The following is a 22,902-nucleotide window of genomic DNA, read 5'->3' as shown; positions in this document are numbered from 1 at the left end:
TTGCGCTCCACCACGGTATCAAACACTACTTTCTGGATAATCCAATTAAGATATATATATATATATATATATATATATATATATATATATATATATATATATATATATTTGCGTGTCCCAATGATCCTAGGAGCTATGTTGTCCGAGGACATAAAGCCCCCTGGTAGGGTCTCCCAAGGCAAACAGGTTCTAGGTGAGGGATCAGACAAAGAGCAGCTCGAAGACCTTTATGAAGAAGAAATAGCATGGACCCAGATTTCTCTCGCCCGGACGCGGGTCACCGGGGCCCCGCTCTGGAGCCAGGCCCGGAGGTGGGGCACGATGGCGAGCGCCTGGTGGCCGGGCCTGTTCCCATGGGGCCCGGCCGGGCACAGCCCAAAGAGGCAACGTGGGTCACCCCTCCAATGGGCTCACCACCCATAGCAGGGGCCATAGAGGTCGGGTGCAATGTGAGCTGGGCGGCAGCCGAAGGCAGGGCACTTGGCGGTCCGATCCTCGGCTACAGAAGCTAGCTCTTGGGACGTGGAACGTCACGTCACTGGGGGGGAAAGAGCCTGAGCTAGTGCGCGAAGTCGAGAAATTCCGGCTGGATATAGTCGGACTCACTTTGAAGCACAGCAAGGGCTCTGGAACCACTTCTCTCGAGAGGGATTGGACCCTCTTCCACTCTGGTGTTGCCAGCAGTGAGAGGCGACGGGCTGGGGTGGCAATTCTTGTTTTCCCCCCGGCTCAAAGCCTGTACGTTGGAGTTCAATCCGGTGGACGAAAGGGTAGCCTCCCTCCACCTTCGGGTGGGGGGACGGGTCCTGACTGTTGTTTGTGCTTACGCACCAAACAGCAGTTCAGAGTACCCACCCGTTTTGGGAACACTCGAGGGAGTACTGGAAAGTGCTCCCTCCGGGTGATTCCCTTGTCCTACTGGGAGACTTCAACGCTCACGTTAGCAACGACAGTGAAACCTGGAGAGGCCGGTTTGGGAAGAATGTCCGCCCGGATCTGAACCCGAGTGGTATTTTGTTATTGGACTTTTGTGCTCGTCACAGTTTGTCCATAACAAACACCATGTTCAAACATAAGGGTGTCCATGTGTGCACTTGGCACCAGGACACCCTAGGCCGCAGTTCCATGATCGACTTTGTAGTTGTGTCATCGGATTTGCGGCCTTATGTTTTGGACACTCGGGTGAAGAGAGGGGCAGAGCTTTCTACAGATCACCACCTGGTGGGGAGTTGGCTGCGATGGTGGGGGAGGATGCCGGATAGACCTGGCAGGCCCAAACGCATTGTGAGGGTCTGCTGGGAACGTTTGGCAGAGTCTCCTGTCAGACAAAGTTTCAATTCCCACCTCCGGAAGAACTTTGAACATGTCACGAGGGAGGTGCTGGACATTGAGTCCGAGTGGACCATGTTCCGCACCTCTATTGTCGAGGCGGCAGATCGGAGCTGTGGCCGCAAGGTAGTTGGTGCCTGTCTGGGCGGATATCCTAAAACCCCCTTGGTGGATACCAGCGGTGAGGGATGCCGTCAAGCTGAAGAAGGAGTCCTATCGGGTCCTTTTGGCTCATAGGACTCCGGAGGCAGTGGACAGGTACCAACAGGCCAAGCGGTGTGCAGCTTCAGCGGTCGCGGAGGCAAAAACTCGGACATGGGAGGAGTTCGGGGAAGCCATGGAAAACGACTTCGAAGCGATTCTGGACCACCGTCCGCCGCCTCAGGAAGGGGAAGCAGTGCACTATCAACACCGTGTATGATGCGGATGGTGTTCTGCTGACCTCAACTGCGGCTGTTGTGGATAGGTGGAAGGAATACTTCGAAGACCTCCTCAATCCCACCAACACGTCTTCCTATGAGGAAGCAGTGCCTGGGGAATTTGTGGTGGACTCTCCTATTTCTGGGGCAGAGGTCGCTGAGGTAGTTAAAAAGCTCCTCGGTGGCAAGGCTCCTGGGGTGGACGAGACCCGCCCGGAGTTCCTCAAGGCTCTGGATGCTGTGGGGCTGTCTTGGTTGACAAGACTTTGCAGCATCGCGTGGACATCGGGGGCGGTACCTCTGGATTGGCAGACCGGGGTGGTGGTTCCTCTCTTTAAGAAGGGGGACCGGAGGGTGTGTTCCAACTATCGTGGGATCACACTCCTCAGCCTTCCCGGTAAGGTTTATTCAGGTGTACTGGAGAGGAGGCTACGCCGGATAGTCGAACCTCGGATTCAGGAGGAACAGTGTGGTTTTCGTCCTGGTCGTGGAACTGTGGACCAGCTCTATACTCTCGTCAGGGTTCTTGAGGGTGCATGGGAGTTTGCCCAACCAGTCTACATGTGCTTTGTGGACTTGGAGAAGGCATTCGACCGTGTCCCTCGGGAAGTCCTGTGGGGAGTGCTCAGAGAGTATGGCGTATCGGACTGTCTTATTGTAGCGGTCCGCTCCCTGTACGATCAGTGCCAGAGCTTGGTCCGCATTGCCGGCAGTAAGTCGAACACATTTCCAGTGAGGGTTGGACTCCCCCAAGGCTGTCCTTTGTCACCGATTCTGTTCATAACTTTTATGGACAGAATTTCTAGGCGCAGTCAAGGCGTTGAGGGGTTCCAGTTTGGTAACCGCAGGATTAGGTCTCTGCTTTTTGCAGATGATGTGGTCCTGATGGCTTCATCTGACCGGGATCTTCAGCTCTCGCTGGATCAGTTCGCAGCCGAGTGTGAAGCGACCGGAATGAGAATCAGCACCTCCAAGTCAGAGTCCATGGTTCTCGCCCGGAAAAGGGTGGAATGCCATCTCCGGGTTGGGGAGGAGACCCTGCCCCAAGTGGAGGAGTTCAAGTACCTAGGAGTCTTGTTCACGAGTGAGGGAAGAGTGGATCGTGAGATCGACAGGCGGATCGGTGCGGCGTCTTCAGTAATGCGGACATTGTACCGATCCGTTGTGGTGAAGAAGGAACTGAGCCGGAAGGCAAAGCTCTCAATTTACCGGTAGATCTACGTTCCCATCCTCACCTATGGTCATGAGCTTTGGGTCATGACCGAAAGGATAAGATCACGGGCACAAGCGGCCGAAATGAGTTTCCTCCGCCGGGTGGCGGGGCTCTCCCTTAGAGATAGGGTGAGAAGCTCTGCCATCCGGGAGGAACTCAAAGTAAAGCCACTGCTCCTCCACATCGAGAGGAGCCAGATGAGGTGGTTCGGGCATCTGGTCAGGATGCCACCCGAATGCCTCCCTAGGGAGGTGTTTAGGGCACGTCCAAGCGGTAGGAGGCCACGGGGAAGACCCAGGACACGTTGGGAAGACTATGTCTCCCGGCTGGCCTGGGAACGCCTCGGGATCCCCCGGGAAGAGCTAGACGAAGTGGCTGGGGAGAGGGAAGTCTGGGCTTCCCTGCTTAGGCTGTTGCCCCCGCGGCCCAACCTCGGATAAGCGGAAGATGATGGATGGATGAATGGATATATATATATATATATATATATATATATATATATATATATATATATATATATATATATATATATACATATATATATATATACATATATACGTATATATATATACATATATACGTATATATATATATATATATATATATATATATATATATATATATATATATATATATATACATATATATACATATATATACATATATATATAAAATGTAATAACAGACACCTTCATAACAGTATGTAATATGTACAATATACACATTGCAAGTATATATATATGTATATGTATATTTATATATATATATATGTGTGTATGTATATATATATATTTATATATATATATATGTATATATATATATATGTATATATATATATATATATATAAATATATATATATATATATATATATATATATATATATATATATATATATATATATATATATATATAAACGCAAAAGTGTTTTACACCACATATATTGGAAAATAAAATAAAATAAAATAAAACATTTTTTAATATATATATATATATATATATATATATATATACATATATATATACTAATTAATATATATATATATGTATATATATATTAATTGTTTAATATATATATATTAAAAAATGTATATATATATACAGTATATATATATATATATATATATATATATATATATATATATATATATATATATATATATATATATATATAACGTGGCTTCACGGTGGAAGAGGGGTTAGTGCGTCTGCCTCACAATAAGAAGTTCCTGCAGTCCTGGGTTCAAATCCGTGGGTTCCCTCCGGGTACTCCGGCTTCCTTCCACTTCCAAAGACATGCACCTGGGGATAGGTTGATTGGCAACACTAAATTGGCCCTAGTGTGTGAATGTGAGTGTGAATGTTGTCTGTCTATCTGTGTTCCGCCCGAATGTAGCTGAGATAGGCGCCAGCGCCCCCCGCGACCCCAAAAGGGAATAAGCGGTAAAAAATGGATGGATGGATATATATAATGTAGTAACCTGTGAGGTGGTTACTTGTCCAGAGTGTACGCCGCCTCCCTCCCATTTGTAGCTGAGATAGGCACCAGTGCACCCCGCGACCCCAAAGGGAATAAGCGGTAGAAATGGATGGCTGGATGGATAATGTAGTAACATAATTCTTCATAACAATATGTAATATGTACAATATTCACTCTGCAAGTATATAAATAATGTAATTTATCCTTATATTTATTCAATTAGTATTAGGTTCAAGATGTTTATCAAGCTTCTTCTTTCTTGTACACAAAAAGTTTGCTGACTGCATCTTCTAAGCTGCTCCCCAAACGTCTCTGATTTTACATGTTAACGTTTTATATTATGTTTTTAGTTACTTTTTAGTTTAATTTTAATACTTGACTTCATCTTAGAAGTATGCTAACATCTCTTATTTTAGAATGCTAATTGTAGCTGATTTTTGTATGTTTAGACCCAAAAATCATGGATTCGGATACTTGGCACTATTTTAGAAGTTTGCTAAAGTCTCTAATATTACCACGCTAATTTTAGCTAATTTTTGTATGTTTAAAGCTAAAATTCATGGATTTAATACTTAGTGCCATTTTACAAGTATGCTAACGTCTTTTATATTAGCATGCTAATTTTAGCTTTTTTTTGTATGTTTAGACTTAAAAATTGCGGATTTGGATACTCGGCGCCCTCTTAGAGGTATGCTAATGTCTCTTATATTAGCATTTTTCTTTTACCTTATTGTTGTATGTTTAGACCTAAAAATCCTGGATTTTAATACCTGGCATCATCATAGAAGTATGCTTATATCTTCTGTATTAGCACACTAATTGTAGCTATTTTTTGTACTTTTAAACCTAAAAATCGCGGATTTGGATATTTCCCGCCATCTTAGAAGTATGCTAACATCTCTTATATTAGCATGCAAATTTGAGCTATTTTGTGTATGTTTAGATCTAAAAATCCTGGATTTAGATACTTGACGCTAATCTTAAAACTATGCTAACCTTCCTAATATTAAAAATCGAGGATTTTTATATCAGCATGCTAATTCTAGCTCATTTTGTATGTTTAAACCTAAAAACTGTGGATTTGGATACTTGGTGCCAACCTTAGAATTATACTAAAGTTTTTTATCCTAACATGCTAATTTTAGCTATTGTTTGTATGTTTTGACCTAAAAATTGTGGATTTGGATACTTGGCGCCATCTTAAAAGTATGTTAACGTCTCTAATATTAGCATGCTAATTTTAGCAAATTTTTTGTGTGATTGAACCAAAAAATCATGTATTTAGATATTTGGCGCCATTTTACAAGTATGCTAAAGTCTCTTAGCATGCAAATTTTAGCAATTTTTTTGTATGTTTATACCTAAAAATCGTGGATTTAGATACTTGGCGGCAATCTTTAAACTATGCTAACAACTTTTATATTAGCATGCTAATTTTAGCTATTTTTTGTATGTTTAAACCTAAAAATCATGTATTTAGATACTTGGTGCCATTTTAGAAGTATGCTAAAGTCTCTTATGTTTGCATGCTAATTTTAGCTTTTTTTTGGTATGTTTAGACCTAAAAATGGCGGATTTGGATAGTTGGTGCCATTTTAGAAGTATGCTAATATCTCTTATATTAGCATGCAAATTTGTGTGTGTTTGAACTTAAAAATCTGATATTTGGATACTCGGTGCCATCTTAGAAGAATACTAATGTCTCTTATATTAGCATGCTACATTTAGCTAATTTTTATATGTTTAGACCTAAAAATTCATGTATTTAGATACTTTGCGTTATTTTACAAGTATGCTAAAGTCTCTTTTATTAGCATGCTAAATTTAGCTTTTTTTGTATGTTTAGACCTATAAAATTGCGGCTTCGGATACTTGGCGCCATCTTAGAGGTATGCTAACGTCTTTTATATTAGCATGCTAATTTGAGCAATTTTTTTTGTATGTTTATATCTAAAAATCGTGGGTTTAGATACTTGGCGCTAATCTTAGAACTATGCTAACGTCTCTTACATAAGAATGGTCATTTTAGCTACTTTTAGTATGTTTAGACCTAAAAATCATGGATTTCAATACTTGGTGTCATCTTAGATAATAACGTCTCTTATATTAGCATGCTAAATTTAGCTTTTGTTTTGTATGTTTAGACCTAAAAAGCTGCCGATTCGAATACTTGGCGTCATCTTCGAGGTATGCTTACGTCTCTTATATTAGCATGCTAATTTTAGCTTTTTTTTTGTATGTTTAGACCTAAAAATCATGGATTTGAATACTTGGTGTCATCTTAGATGTCAACGTCTCTTGCATTAGCATACTAAATTTAGCTTTTTTTGTATTTTTAGACGTTAAAAATAGTGGATTTGGATACTTGGGGCTGTTTTAAAAGTATGCTAACGTCTCTTATGTTAGCTTGCTAATTTGAGCTATTATTTTGTATGTTTAGACCTAAAAACCCTGGATTTAGATACTTGGCGCCAATCTTAGAACTATGCTAACGTCTCTTATATAAGCATGCTAATTTTAGCTACTTTTTGTATGTTTAGACCTAAAAATCATGGATTTCAATACTTGGTGTCATCTTAGATGTTAACGTCTCTTATATTAGCATGCTAAATTTAGCTTTAATTTTGTATGTTTAGACCTAAAAAGCTGCCGATTCGAATACTTGGCGTCATCTTCGAGGTATGCTTACGTTTCTTATATTAGCATGCTAATTTTAGATTTTTTTTGTATGTTTAAACCTAAAAATTGTGGATTTAGATACTTGGCGCCAATCTTAGAACCATGCTAACGTATTTTATATTAGCATGCTAATTTTAGCTATTTTTGGTATTTAAGACCTAAAAATCGTGGATTAGGATACTCTGTGTCATCTTAGATGTTAATGTCTCTTATATTAGCATGCTAAATTTAGCTTTTTTTTGTATGTTTAGACCTAAAAAAATTGCGGATTTGGATACTTGGGGCCATCTTCGAAGTATGCTAATATGTCTTGTATTAGCATGCAAATTTGAGCTATTTTTTGTATGTTTAGACCTAAAAATCCTGGATTTAGATACTTGGCGCCAATCTTAAAACCATGCTAACGTCTCTTATATTAAAAATGGAGGATTTTTATACTAGAATGCTAATTTTAGCTCATTTTGTACAAACCCTGTTTCCATATGAGTTGGGAAATTGTGTTAGATGTAAATATAAACGGAATACAATGATTTGCAAATCCCTTTCAACCCATATTCAATTGAATGCACTACAAAGACAATTAATAATTAACTTAGAATTTCATGGCTGCAGCACGTGCCAAAGTAATTGGGAAAGGGCATGTACACCACTGTGTTACATCACATTTTCTTTTAACAGCACTCAATAAACTTTTGGGAACTGAGGAAACTAATTGTTGAAGCTTTGAAAGTGGAATTCTTTCCCATTCGTGTTTTATGTAGAGCTTCAGTCGTTCAACAGTCCAGGGTCTCCGCTGTCGTATTTCACGCTTCAAAATGTGCCACACATTTTTGATGGGAGACAGGTCTGGACTGCAGGCAGGCCAGGAAAGTACCCGCACTCTTTTACTACGAAGCCACGCTGTTGTAACACGTGGCTTGGCATTGTCTTGCTGAAATAAGCAGGGGCGTCCATGATAACGTTGCTTGGATGACAACATATGTTGCTCCAAAACCTGTATGGACCATTCGGCATTAATGGTGCCTTCACAGATGTGTAAGTTACCCATGCCTTGGGCACTAATGCACCCCCATACCATCACAGAGGCTGGCTTTTGAACTTTGCGCCTATAACAATCCGGATGGTTATTTTACTCTTTGTTCCGGAGGACACCACGTCCACAGTTTCCAAATATAATTTGAAATGTGGACGCGTCAGACCACAGAACACTTTTCCACTTTGCATCAGTCCATCTTAGGTGAGCACGGGCCCAGAGAAGCCGGCGGCGTTCCTGGGTGTTGTTGATAAATGGCTTTCGCTTTGCATAGTAGTTTTAACTTGCTCTTACAGATGTAGCGACCAACTGTAGTTACTGACAGTGGTTTTATGAAGTGTTCCTGAGCCCATGTGGTTATATCCTTTACACACCGATGTCGGTTTTTCATGCAGCACCACCTGAGGGATCAAAGGTCAGTATTATCATCGCTTACGTGCAGTGACTACCTGTTTTGCGTGTTGACGGTTAGCGCTTTGTTTCGGCTTTTCAGCATTTCCCAGTCGCCACTTCCTGTTCGCTTTTTCCCTGCTTCGCTCGTTTGGAAGCGCAGAGACTCTCTCTGGCTGTATTACGCATGCACGCTCGTTAGCGCTTAGTAACTATCCACACAGATAATGAAGTTGTGAAATGTAATAATGTCATTCATCCCTCTGGGTTAAGGCTTTGAATAATTGCTGCAGAGTCAGCCTTTTACGCCTCGTCTCTCCCGGTGTGTGTGTGCGTGTGTGTGTGTGTGTGTGTGTGTGTGTGTGTGTGTGTGTGTGTGTGTGTGTGTGTGTGTGTGTGTGTGTGTGTGTGTGTGTGTGTGTGTGTGTGTGTGTGTGTGTGTGAGAGGGGGAGACAGTCTCGTTTGTTTTTTTGTTTTACTTTTTTGTGTGCCGCTAAGTGGAGGAAAAAGCGAGCAGGGGAGCGCAGGGATGGCGTTTGAAGGAAGAAAGGCATGCGAGCCAATGAGCGTCGGCCGCTGTGTCGGTCTGATATTTTCGGCGGTGACAGCTGGGCCCAAAAGCTCAGACCCCTTTTCTTTTGGCACACAAAGCCCATTAAGTATGCCACTCGCCCCGCGGCCCCCGCTGCCTGCAAATTGCTCCGAGCTCCTCCCAAAAGTGTGGCGGCCTTTTGTTATTGTAATCAGGAACTGTTTGTGAAGTGCCGCCCGCCTTCACCGCCGCTACGGGCGCACGCCCGCCCGGCCGCCGCCGCTACGGGCGCACGCCCGACTGGGCCGGCCGCCGCTGCCGGAAAGTGCGGAAGAAAGCGGGAGAGAGCACTGAAGCGAACAAGATGGAGATGTCAGCGAAAGGGAAGACCTGGGACTTAGGACTGACTTTTTAGGGTGACCGGGTGGAGGGGGTCACACAAGTGGGGGTGGGGGGCTGTGGGGACACAGCAGGAGGGTGGGAACTATGACACCCGTCTGGACTTAGTGTGGCACCGTACCAGGACGTACCTATGCCATGAAAGCCCATGATTCTCAGTCGATACTATGATACCAAAAAATACAAAAATAAAAAGGGAACCTGAGAAGTGTTTAAAAAGTGACTTTCCCGTTCATTTGAATGGGAATTTCCTGGAAAATTGGGGATTTTGGGGGAAACCGTGAATTTTTGAAAATATTTATACCCATGGTATAAAACGGTCGGTGTTGGACTTTTTGGAATTGGTTGAAAAATTAGGGCGTAGTGGGAATAAGAATATATAAATTTGAATGTAAGTTTCCGAGGAATTTTGGGGATTTCGGAAAACCGTGAATTTTTGAAAATATTGATATCCATGATATGAAAGGGTTGGTGTTGGAGTTTTTGGAATCGGTTGAAAAATTAGGGAGTAGTAGAACTATGAATATATAAATTTGAATGTACATTTCCTGGAATTTCGCATAACCGGGAATTTTTGAAAATATTGATATCCATGATATGAAAGGGTTGGTGTTGGAATTTTTGGAATCGGTTGAAAAATTAGGGCGTAGTAGAACTTTGAATACGTTCATTTGAATAGGAATTTCCTGGAAATTTGGGGATTTCGGAAAACCGTACATTTTTGAAAAAATTTAAACCAATGATATAACAAAGTTGGTGTTGGAATTTTTTGGAATCGGTTGAAAAATTAGGGCGTACTAGAACTATGAACGCGTCCATTTGAAAGGGTTTTTTCTGGAAATTTTGGGATTTCGGAAAACCTCAAATTTTTGAAAAAATTGAAACCCATGATATACCAGGGTTGGTGTTGGAATTTTTTGGAATCCGTTGAAAAATTAGGCCGTAGTAGAACTATGAATGCGTCCCTTTGAATGGGATTTTCCTTGAAATGTGTGGATTTCGGAAAACCGTTAATTTTTGAAAATATTGATACCCATGATATAAAAGGGTTGTGTTGGAATTTTTAAGATCAGGTGAAAAATTAGGGCGTAGTAGAACTATGAATATGTTCATTTGAATGGGAATTTCCTGGAACTTTGGGGATTTTGGAAAACCGCAAATTTTTGAAAAAATTGAAACCCATTGGTGTTGGAATTTTTTGGAATCTGTTGAAAAATTAGGGCGTAGTAGAACTATGAAGTCCATTTGAATGGGTATTTCCTGGAAATTTGGGGATTTTGGGGGAAACCGTGAATTTTTGAAAATATTTATACCAACGGTATAAAAGGGTTGGTGTTGGACTTTTTGGAACCGGTTGAAAAATTAGGGAGTAGTAGAACTGTGAATATATCCATTTGAATGGAAATTTCCTGGAATTTTGGGGATTTCGGAAAACCAGGAATTTTTGAAAATATTGATACCCATGATATTAAAGGGTTGGTGTTGGAATTTTTAAGATCGGGTGAAAAATTAGGGCATACTAGAACTATGAAGATGTCCATTTGAATAGATATTTCCTGGAAATTTGGGGATTTCGGAAAACCCCAAATTTAAAAAAAAAATGAAACCCATGATATAACAGGGTTGGTGTTGTAAATTTTTGGAATCCGTTGAAAAATAGGGCGTAGTAGAACTATGAATGCGTCCATTTTAATGGGTATTTCCTGGAAATTTGGGGATTTTGGGGGAAACCGTGAATTTTTGAAAATAAGGATACCCATGATATTAAAGGGTTGTTGTTGGAATTTTTGGAATCGGTTAAAAAAATGAGCGCATACTAGAATTATCAATACGTCCATTTGAATGGGATTTTCCTGGAAATGTTTGGATTTCGGAAAAACCGTGAATTTTTAAAAATATTGATACCCATGATATAAAAGGGTTGGTGTTGGAATTTTTGGAATTGGTTGAAAAATTAAGGTATAGTAGAACTATGAATATGTCCATTTGAATGGGAATTTCCTGGAAATTTGGGGATTTTGGGGAAAACTGTGATTTTTTGGGGGGGGCAAACCAGGAATTTTTACCAAAAAAAAAGACTTTTTTTTTGTCTCAACAAGAACAAATGTTTAGTCAAAAACAGTTGAAAAATGTTGACTGCAAAAACTTTCTAAGAAGACATGAAAACAGGACTTTGGAAAACCGGGAATTTTGAGGAATCCCTGGAATTTTTTAGTAAACCTGGAAATTGGTAGTATTTTGTACAGGGTGAGTGGAGTAAGTGGATGTTGGGACAGTTGGAGCCGGATGAGAAATGTGGGATGTGGAGTCGATTGTAAATTTCCCATTCGTTGTCAATATTGGAAATTCCGGAAAAAACGGGAATTTGGGGAAAGGGAAAACATGTTTTGCTTTGGCTATATTAGAAGGGTAGTGTGGGTGGATGGTTGGAAAGTCTGATTCAAGTTTAAAAATGGCGCAAAATGTTGAGAATTTAGGGAATTGTAGAGCTATGAATGCATCCATTTGAATGGGAATTTCCTGGAGATTTGAGGATTTCAGGAAAATCTTGAATTTTTAAAAACATTGATACTAGCACAATTGTCCTAGAAGATAGGAATCGGTTGGTATTGGGATTTTTGGAATCGGTTGAAAAATGTTGACGTAGTAACAGTTTCAATTGAAAATGGGTATTTGGGAATTCCTGGAAAACCGGGAATTTGTACAAAAAAGTACAAAATAGGAAAACATTTTGTCTCAACGACAACAAATGTTTGGTCAAAAACGGTTGAAAAATGTGGACTGCAAAAACTCTCTAAGAAGAGGTGAAAGGCATTGGAAAACCGGGAATTCTGAGGAACTCCTGGAATTTTTTGTAAACATGGAAATTAATAGTTTTTTTTATAGGGTGAGTGCAATAAGTGGATGTTGAAATGGTTGGAATTGGATGAGAAATGTGGGCTTATGGAGTTGATTGTAAATTTCCCATTCGTTGTCAATATCGGAAATTCCGGGAAAACCTGGAATTTTGGGAAAGGGAAAACATGTTTCGCGTTGCATATATTAAAAGGGTAGTGTGGGTGGATGGTTGGAAAGTCTGATTCGAGCTTAAAAGTGGCGCAAAATGTTGAGAATTTAGGGTATTGTAGGGCTATGAATACATCCATGTGAATGGGAATTTCCTGGAGATTTGAGAATTTCAAGAAAACCTTGAATTTTTTAAAATAGTGATACCAGCACAATTGTTCTATATTATATGAATAGGTTGGTGTTGGGATTTTTGGAATCGGTTAAAAAATGTTGACGTAGTAACAGTTTGAATTGAGATCGGATATTTGGGAATTCCTGGAAAACTGGAAATTTGTACAAAAAAAATAGGAAATAGGAAAAAAATTGTCTTAACGAGAACAAGTGTTTGGTCGAAACTGGTTGAAAAATGTGGATTGCAAAAACTTTCAAAGAAAAGGTGAAAATAGGGTTTGGAAAACCGGGAATTCTGAGGAATTCCTGGATTTTTTTTGTAAACCTGGAAATTGTGGAGTCAATTGTAAATTTCCCATTCGTTGTCAATATCGGAATTTCTAGGAAAACTTGGAATTTTGAGAAAGGGAAAACATTATTTTGCGTTGAATATATCAGAAGAGTCGTGTGTGTTGATGTTTGGAAGGTTGTATTTGGGTTTAAAATAGGTCCAAAAATTGAAAAAATTTAAACAATTCTTACTAGAGCGTCCCATGTACAGGGTCTGTAGGCGTGTTCTCATGCACATTTTTACGTGCTATCGTAATGTAATAAAGCTAGTGTTGTTAGCATTAGCTAAAATGCTAACACCTTTACGAGTGTCTGTGTTAGCATCCTCGGTAAATCCACCAAAACGTCCCCGTGGAGTTATTGAGTCTGTTTAGCAGATTGGAGAGCTATTAGCAGGTCCATGACGATGGCTTCTGTTTTGTTTAAACTCCCGTTTTACTGCCCTGTTACAGACACCATTTGGAAACAATTTAGGTATGTAAATTAACATTTACAGAATTTGGTCAAAACTGGTTGAAAAATGTGGATTGCAAAAACTTTCTAAGAAAAGGTGAAAATAGGGTTTGGAAAATAACTAATTTCACAACGTATATATCTGCGACTTATAGTCCAGCGCGACTTATATATGGAAACATATTTTATCATTCTAAAATGTCAGTGGGTGTGGCTTATATACCAGTGCAAACAATAGAGCGAGAACACGTCTAAAGTCTAGAGCCTTCTATGAAATGGTCGCCCTCTTCTTAGGATTTTGTCCATGTTGCAGAGCAGATCGAAACCGAAAGTTAAACTGGCGTGTCCGCTGCCCTCAATGGTTCAAACTAGGAACTTCTAAGGGGGTGGGTGCGGGAATTTGGGGGGGTATGTCAAGGTAGACCATGGAGAGGATCGGGGGCCACATGATGCCTTTTGGCAGATCTGACCCCATTCCACTTGTCATCCCCCCCCCCCCCCGAAACCTCACCCCGAGCTGTGAATGGGGGTGGAGGGAAGGGGGTCGGGGGGCAGGGGGTGTCTGCAGAGATGACGGTCATTCTTGGTGTCATCCAGACCCAATTTGGTCTTCTTTCTTTCACTTTCACTTTGCCAGCCTGAGAAGAACTCACCACTCTATCCACAACCGACGAGTCGTGAGAGGCCCTTTGAGACTTTATCAACTTCTTTTTTTCTCTCTCGGCAGCGTCGTGGGTGTCGGCAGCAAACAGAACTTGGATGTTCAAAGTGAAAGTGAAAGTCCAAACAAAACGTCACGCCAAGCAGTCGGTCGGACGGCGGCTGACTGATACGAGCGAAGCCCGGATGCTAGAGTTGAGGAGGGTGTGTGTGTGTGTGTGTGTGTGTGTGTGTGTGTGTGTGTGTGTGTGTCTCCGGGACAGCTGGAGGCCGTGTCAGAGTTCAGCTGCCTGTTCTCCAGAGCGCGGCATAAAGAGTCTGACACTGTGGGGGTTGTTGTGTTTGCATATGGCCGACGTGCACGATGTGTGAGGCGACATGTTAACGAGGGCCTCCGACTCCTCCTTGGAAAGAAGTCCTCCATGCAGACCGGGGTCAGGACGGGAAGTTTTTGAGAGGAACGGAGCGGAATGACAGGAGCAGAGTGAACCCTCTTGTCAGTCATCCACTCTCTGTGGGTGGAGGCGGGGCAGCGGGCATACACTGGTTATGTAAACGTAAAGAAACGTAGTGGAAAAGATCTGCATCGCTCCTGAAGTCGACTCACTTCTTCCTCGTCACATGTCTGAACTTTCCTGGAAGTCTCAGGGGAATACACTCATAACTTTTTTAACTAACAAACTGAGTGACTAACCAACTGACAAACTAACTAACTAACTAACAGACTAAATGACTGGCAAAATGACCAAAAGACTGAGTGACAGACAAACGGACTAACTAACTAGCTAACTGATTAACTAACTGACTTACTGACAAATGTACCAACTTACTAACCGACTGGCTGACAATTTGACAACATAACTAACTAACTAAATCACTACCTAACTAACTTACTAACTGACTGACTGACACATTAACTAACTCAGAAACTGACTCACAAACTAACTGACATACAAACTAAGTAACTCACTAACTGACTGACTGACTGACACATTAACTGACTCACAAACTGACTCACAAACTAACTAAATAACTGACTAAGAAACTAACTAACTAAAAAACTGACACAATAAATAACTGGTGAACTGACTGACTGATTGACTAACTGATTGACTGACAAACTAACTAACTCACTAACTGACTGACTGACTGACTGACACATTAACTAACTCACAAACTGACCCACAAACTAATTATATGACAGACTAACAAATTAACTAAAAAACTGACACAATGACTAACTAATGAACTGACTGACTGACTGATTGACTAATTGATTGACTGACAAACTAACTAAGTCCCTAACTGACTGACTGAATGACTGACTGACAAACTAACTAACTGACTGGATGTCTGGAAAAAATTACAAATTAACAAGCTGACTGACAAACTAACTAACTAGCAAACTGACTGACGGACTGGAAAACTAAAAAAATAACTAACTAACTAACCATCAAACTAATTATCTGACTGACTGACTAACTAACTAACAAACTGACTAACCAACTGAGTGACTAACCAACTGACAAACTAACTAACTAGCTGACTAAATGACTGGAAAAATGGCCAAATGACTGAGTGGCAGAAAAACGGACTAGCTAATTGATTAACTAACTGACTTACTGACAAATGTACCAACTTACTAACTGACTGACTGACAAATTGACAACGTAACTAACTAACTAACTGACTGACTGATTGACTAATTGATTGACTGACACACTAACTCACTCACTAACTGACTGACTGAATGACTAACTGACAAACTAACTAAAAAAATAACTGACTGACATACATACAAACTAACTAACTAACTGACTGAATATCTGAAAAAAAAAATACAAATTAACAAGCTGACTGACAAACTAACAAATTAGCAAACTGACTGACTGACTGACTGGAAAACTGACTAACTAACTAACTATGAAAACTAAATAACTGACTGACTGACTGACTAACTAACTAACAAACTGACCAACGAACTGAGTGACTAACCAACTGTCAAACTAACTAATTAACCAAATAAATGACTGGAAAACTGACCAACTGACTGAGTGACGGACAAACTGACCAGCTAACTGATTAACTAACTGACTTACTGACAAATGTACCAACTTACTAACTGACTGACTGACAAATTGACAACACAACTAACTGACTAACTAACTAAGTAACCAACTAACTAACTAACTAACTGGATGACTGACTCACTGACCGATTGACTGACACATTAACTAACTCACTAACCGACTGACTGGCTAACTAACTAACTAACTAACTAACTAAGTAATTGGCTGGTAAGATAACTAACTAGCTAGTTGACTGACTGGCTGAAAAAAATCAACTAACAAACTAACTAACTGGTTAAAAGAAATAACACAATAACAAAATGACTGACTGATAAACTAACTAAATAACGAACTAAATGAGAAACTAACTAACTAAAAACCAAACTAAATGTATAACAAATTCACTGACTGATGGATTGACTGACTGACTGACAAACTAACTCACTAGCTGTCTGACAAACAAACTAAAACAAACTGACTGACTGACAAAATAACCAACTAACTGACTGACTGAATAACTAACTCGCTAGCTAAATAACTGACTGACTGACTGACTGTCTCAAGAAATAACAAACTAACTAAGTAACTGACTGACTGAAAAACTAAACAACTAACTGAGTAACTGACCGACTGACAAATTAATTAACTAATTGACTGAGTGAATGTCCAAATATCTAACTAACTAACTAACTAACTAACTAACTAACTGCATCACTCACACACCAACTTCCCAACTAAGTGACTAACTATTTGGTTGACTGGCTACCTGACAAACTAGTTAACTAACTAATTAACTAAGCAACCGACTGGCTGAGAATCAAAGCCTGGTGATGAATAATAATTAATATTAGATTACTTTATTAGAAATGAGTCATTGTTGTATAATTATGTGTATGGTTGAGTTTAGTTAACATGTGTATTTTACTTTCATTTTAAATACTTTTTATTGCAACTTTGACTTTCTTATCTAATCATTTTGACATTTTATCACATAATCGTCACTTTTTATCTGATCATTTCGACTTTCTTATCTCATAAATTTGACTTTTTATTTTATATTCATGACTTTCAATCTCATCATTTTTATTTCATAGTTTGGACATTTTAGTCGACATTTTGACTTTCTAATCTCTTGATTCTGAATATATTTGATTTTTAATCTCATAACGATGACTTTTTAACTCATAATTTCGAATGTTTTTAAATCTCCTACTGTCATTATGACTTTTTTTGTAATTCTCTCATAATTTCTACCTTTTTATCATGATTTTAACTTTTAACTAATAATTCTGACCTTTATTGCGTAGTAATGACTTTTTGTCTAATAATTTGGACTTTCTTACCTGATATATTATGACTTTTTATTTGATCATTTCGACATTTTTATCTCTTGATTATGACCTTTTATCTCATATTAATGATTTTTTTAAATTTCATAATTAAGATCTTTTTATCTGTTAATAATGACTTTATCTCAAAATTTCAATTTTTTTTTTTTAAATCTTGTAAATATGATTTTTCATGTCATAAATCTTTTTTTTAGCTCACAATTTAAAATTTGTAATCCCATAATTTCCATTTTCTCATCTCTTTTAAAGTTGACTTTCAATATTTAATCACATGATTATAACTTTTCATTTCATAATTTGGACTTTCTTATCTAATAGTCAGGACTTTTTATTACAATTTTGGCACGATCATTAATATTTATTTGATCATTTCTACTTTCTTATCAAATAAATTTGACTTTTTATTTCATAACTACAAGCTTTTATCTAATAACTAAGGCTTTTTATATCACAATTTCGTGTGTTTTTTTTTATCTCATAGTCAGGACTTTTTAGTGGCAATTTTGACTTTCTAGTCTCTTGATTCTGACTTTTTTCAGAAAATGTTGGTTTTTAATCTCATAATTTCCATTTTTAATTTCATTGCTATGATTTTTTTAAATCTTATTATTTCGATATTTTTTATATCATACTGTAGTTTTATTATAATTATGACTTTCTTATCTTATTATTTCAACTTTTGAATCACGTGATTATAACTTTTTATTGAATAATTTTGACTTTGTTTTTGCATAATAATGACTTTTTGTCTAATAATTTGGATTTTAGTATTTTAGATTTAGTATTACATTTTATTTGGTCATTTCGACTTTTTTTTTTATTATGACTTTTTCTTTCAAAATTATGATTTTTTATTTCATAGTTACAACTTTGTTTCTCATAATTGTGACTTTATCTCAAAATTTTAAAATTGTATATTGTAATTATGACTTTTATCTCATGATTTTCACTATCTTTGAACTTAAATATGACTTTATATCTCATGAATTTGACTTTTTATTTCGTAAATACCACTTTTAATCTCTTTTTATCTAATAATTTAAATTTTTTTATCTCATAGTCAGGAGTTTTTGTTGCAATTTTGACTTTGTATCTCTTAATTTCGATTTTTTTATCTCATGAGTCTGACTTTTTATCTAATATTTTAGATATTTTAACGCATAATTATTACTTTTTATTTGATAATTTCGACTTTCTTATCTCAAAAATTAAATTTTTTATTTCATATTTTATTTTTATTTTTTTAATCTCATAGTCAGGACATTTTAGATTCTGAACATATTTGAGTTTAATCTCATAACTATGACTTTTTAACTCATAATTTCCAATCTTTTTAAATCTCATACTGTAATTATGACTTTTTTGTAATTTGTTATCTCATAATTAAATGTTTTAAATCCCGAATATAACTTTTTATCGAATAATTTTGACTTTTTTCGCATAATATTGACTTTTTAACTAATAATTTGGACTTTCTTACCTCATAAATTATGACTTTTTTCAAATGATTTCGACTGTTTATCTCTTGATACTGACTTTTAATCTCATAATTAAGGATTTTTTTATTTATTCATTTCATAGTTACAATTTTGTTCCTCATAATTATGACTTTATCTCGGCATTTTTTATTTTTTATGCCGTGATTATAACTTTTCATGTAATAATTTGGACTTTTTTTTTCGAATGATAGACTTTTTTAAAATTTGAACTTTCTTACTTCATATATTATGACTTTTTATTTGATAATTTCGACTTTTTATCTCTTGATTATGACCATTTATCTCATGTTTAGTATTTTTTAATTTCCTAATTATTCATAGTTTGACTTTATCTAAAGATTTCGAATAGTTAATCACATGATTATTTATAATTTTGACATTTTTATCTAATATTCAGGATTTTTTACTACAATTTCGACTTTTTATCTCATTAATCTGACTTTCTATCTGACAATTTAGACTTTTTATGGCACGATCATCACTATTTTTCAGATAATTTTTACCTTTTTATTTCATAATTTTGACGTTTTATCTCATCGTCAGGACCTTTTAGTAGCAATTTTACTTCCCTATCTCTTGATTCTGACTTTTTCTGAAAACGTTGATTTTTGACCTCATAATTACCCTTTTTAATCTCAGAACTATGACTTTTTATGTCATTATTTCGATTTTAATATACTGTATTTATACTTTTTTTAATGTAATTTTGACTTTCTTATCTCATAATTTCAACTTTTTATCACACGATTATAACTTTTCCTCTAACAATTTTGACTTTTTTTTCCGTATAAGAATGACTTTTTGTTTATTTATTATGGACTTTTTTATTTTATATACTATGACTCTTTATTTGATCATTTCGACTTTTTATATCTTGATTATGACCATTTATCTCATATTTAGGATTTTTTTAATTTCTTAATTCCTCATAGATTGACTTTATCGAAAAATTTTGAATATTTAATCACATGATTATTCATAATTTCGACTTTTTTATCTAATAGGCAGGACTTTTTATTACAATTTCGACTTTTTATCTCATTAATCTGACTTTCTAGCTGATAATTTAGACTTTTCATGGCACAATCATCGCTATTTATCTGATGATTTCTACTTTCTTGTTTCATAATTTCGATTTTTTGTCTTATAGTCAGGACCTTTAGTGTTAATTTTATCTTCGAATCTCTTGATTCTGACCTTTTCCGAAAATGATGATTTTTGATCCCATAATTTTCATTTTTAATCTCATAACCATGAATTTTTGTGGCATTATTTAGATTATTTTATATCATACTGTAGTTATGGCTTTTTTTTAATGTAATTATGACTTTTTTGGAACACTCTGCCCCTCCATATTCGAACTGCTCCCACAGTGGAGTATTTTAAGTCTCGTTTTAAGACCCATTTTTATTCTCTGGCTTTTAACACTACGTGAGTTGTGTGGTCCTCTGTTGTCCTCAGTGTTTTTAACATTTTGATTTCTATTTACTGTTTTAATTGGATTTACCCTTTAAAATAATTTTTTATCATATTTATTTTATACTATGTTTAAAGGGGTTTTATTTGTATTCATTTTTTTATTTTTGGTTTTTATTCAGTCATTGGTGGAGCTCAGGATAGTATTTGAATATTTTTTTAATATTGTTGTGCAACACTTTGGAAACATTTTGTTGTTTAAATGTGCTATATAAATAAAGTGGATTAGATTGATTGGATTTAATCTCATAATTTCGATTTTTTATCACATGATTATAATTTTTCATCTAATAATTTTGACCTTTTTTTCGTATAATAATGACTTTTTGTTTAATAATTTGGACTTTCTTATCTTACATATTATAACTTTTTATTTGATCATTTCAACGTTTTATCTCTTGATTAGGACCTTTTATGTCATATTAATGATTTTTTTAAATTTCATCATTAAGATCTTTTTATCTATTAATTATGACTTTATCTCAAAATTTCGATTTTTTTTTTTAAATCTTGTAATTATGATTTTTCATGTCATAAATCTTTTTTTAATCTCACAATTTTATTTTTTTTAATCTCATCATTTCCATTTTGTCATCTCTTTTAAAGTTGACTTTTTGATGTCATAATTCCGATTTATTTTTTGGGGGATTGGATTGATTGGATCTTATCTCATAATTTCGATTTTTTATCACATGATTATAATTTTTCATCTAATAATTTTGACCTTTTTTCCGTATAATAATGACTTTTTGTCTAATAATTTGGACTTTCTTATCTTATATATTATTACTTTTTATTTGATCATTTCGACGTTGTATCTCTTGATTATGACTTTTTATCTCATATTAATGATTTTTTTTTTATTTCATAATTAAGATCTTTTTATCTATTAATTATGACTTTATCTCAAAATTTCGATTTTTTTTTTAAATCTTGTAATTATGATTTTTCATGTCATAAATCCTTTTTTATCTCACAATTTAAATTTTTTTAATCTCATAATTTCCATATTCTCATCTCTTTTAAAGTTGATTTTTTGATGTCATAATTCCGATTTATAAATTTTTGGGGATTGGATTGATTGGATTTTATCTCATAATTTCGATTTTTTTATCACATAATTATAATTTTTCATCTAATAATTTTGACCTTTTTTTCCGTATAATGATGACTTATTGTCCAATAATTTGGACTTCCTTATCTTATATGTTATGACTTTTTATTTGATAAATTCAATGTTTTATCTCTTGATTAGGACCTTTTATTTCATAGTAATGATTTTTTAAAATTTCATAATTAAGATCTTTTTATCTATTAATTATGACTTTATCTCAAAATTTCGATTTTTTTTTTTAAATCTTGTAATTATGATTTTTCATGTCATGAATCTTTTTTTAATCCCACAATTCAAATTTTTTTAATCTCATAATTTCCATTTTCTCATCTCTTTTAAAGTTGACTTTTTGATGTCATAATTCCGATTTTTTTTTTTTTTTTTTTGGATTGGATTGATTGGATTTTATCTCATAATTTCGATTTTTTATCACATGATTATAATTTTTCATCTAATAATTTTGACCTTTTTTTCCGTATAATAATGACTTTTTGTCTAATAATTTGGACTTTTTTATCTTATATGTTATGACTTTTTATTTGATAATTTCAACGTTTTATCTCTTGATTAGGACCTTTTATGTCATATTAATGATTTTTTAAATTTCATAATTAAGATCTTTTTATCTATTAATTATGACTTTATCTCAACATTTCGATTTTTTTTTTTTAAATCTTGTAATTATGATCTTTCATGTCATAAATCTTTTTTTTTATCTCACAATTTAAATGTTTTAATCTTATAATTTCCATTTTCTCATCTCTTTTAAAGTTGACTTTTTGATGTCATAATTCCGAATTTTTGGGGGGGGGATTGGATTAATTGGATTTTATGTCATAATTTCGACTTTTTATCACATGATTATAATTTTTCATCTAATAATTTTGACCTTTTTTTCCGTATAATAATGACTTTTTGTCTAATAATTTGGACTTTCTTTTCTTATATATTATGACTTTTTATTTGATAATTTCGACGTTGTATCTCTTGATTATGACCTTTTCTCTCATATTAATGATTTTTTTAATTTCATAATTAAGATCTTTTTATCTATTAATTATGACTTCATCTCAAAATTTCGATTTTTTTTTTTAAAATCTTGTAATTATGACTTTTCATGTCATAAATCTTTTTTAACTCACAATTAAAAAATTTTAATCTCATAATTTCAATTTTCGCCCTGTGATGAGGTGGCGACTTGTCCAGGGTGTACCCCGCCTTCCGCCCGATTGTAGCTGAGATAGGCGCCAGCGCCCCCCGCGACCCCCAAAAGGGAATAAGCGGTATGGATGGATGGAA

This window comes from Nerophis ophidion, linkage group LG06 (assembly GCF_033978795.1).
Source record: "Nerophis ophidion isolate RoL-2023_Sa linkage group LG06, RoL_Noph_v1.0, whole genome shotgun sequence".
Classification (NCBI taxonomy): domain Eukaryota; kingdom Metazoa; phylum Chordata; class Actinopteri; order Syngnathiformes; family Syngnathidae; genus Nerophis; species Nerophis ophidion.
Note: the sequence above shows the minus strand (reverse complement) of the source record.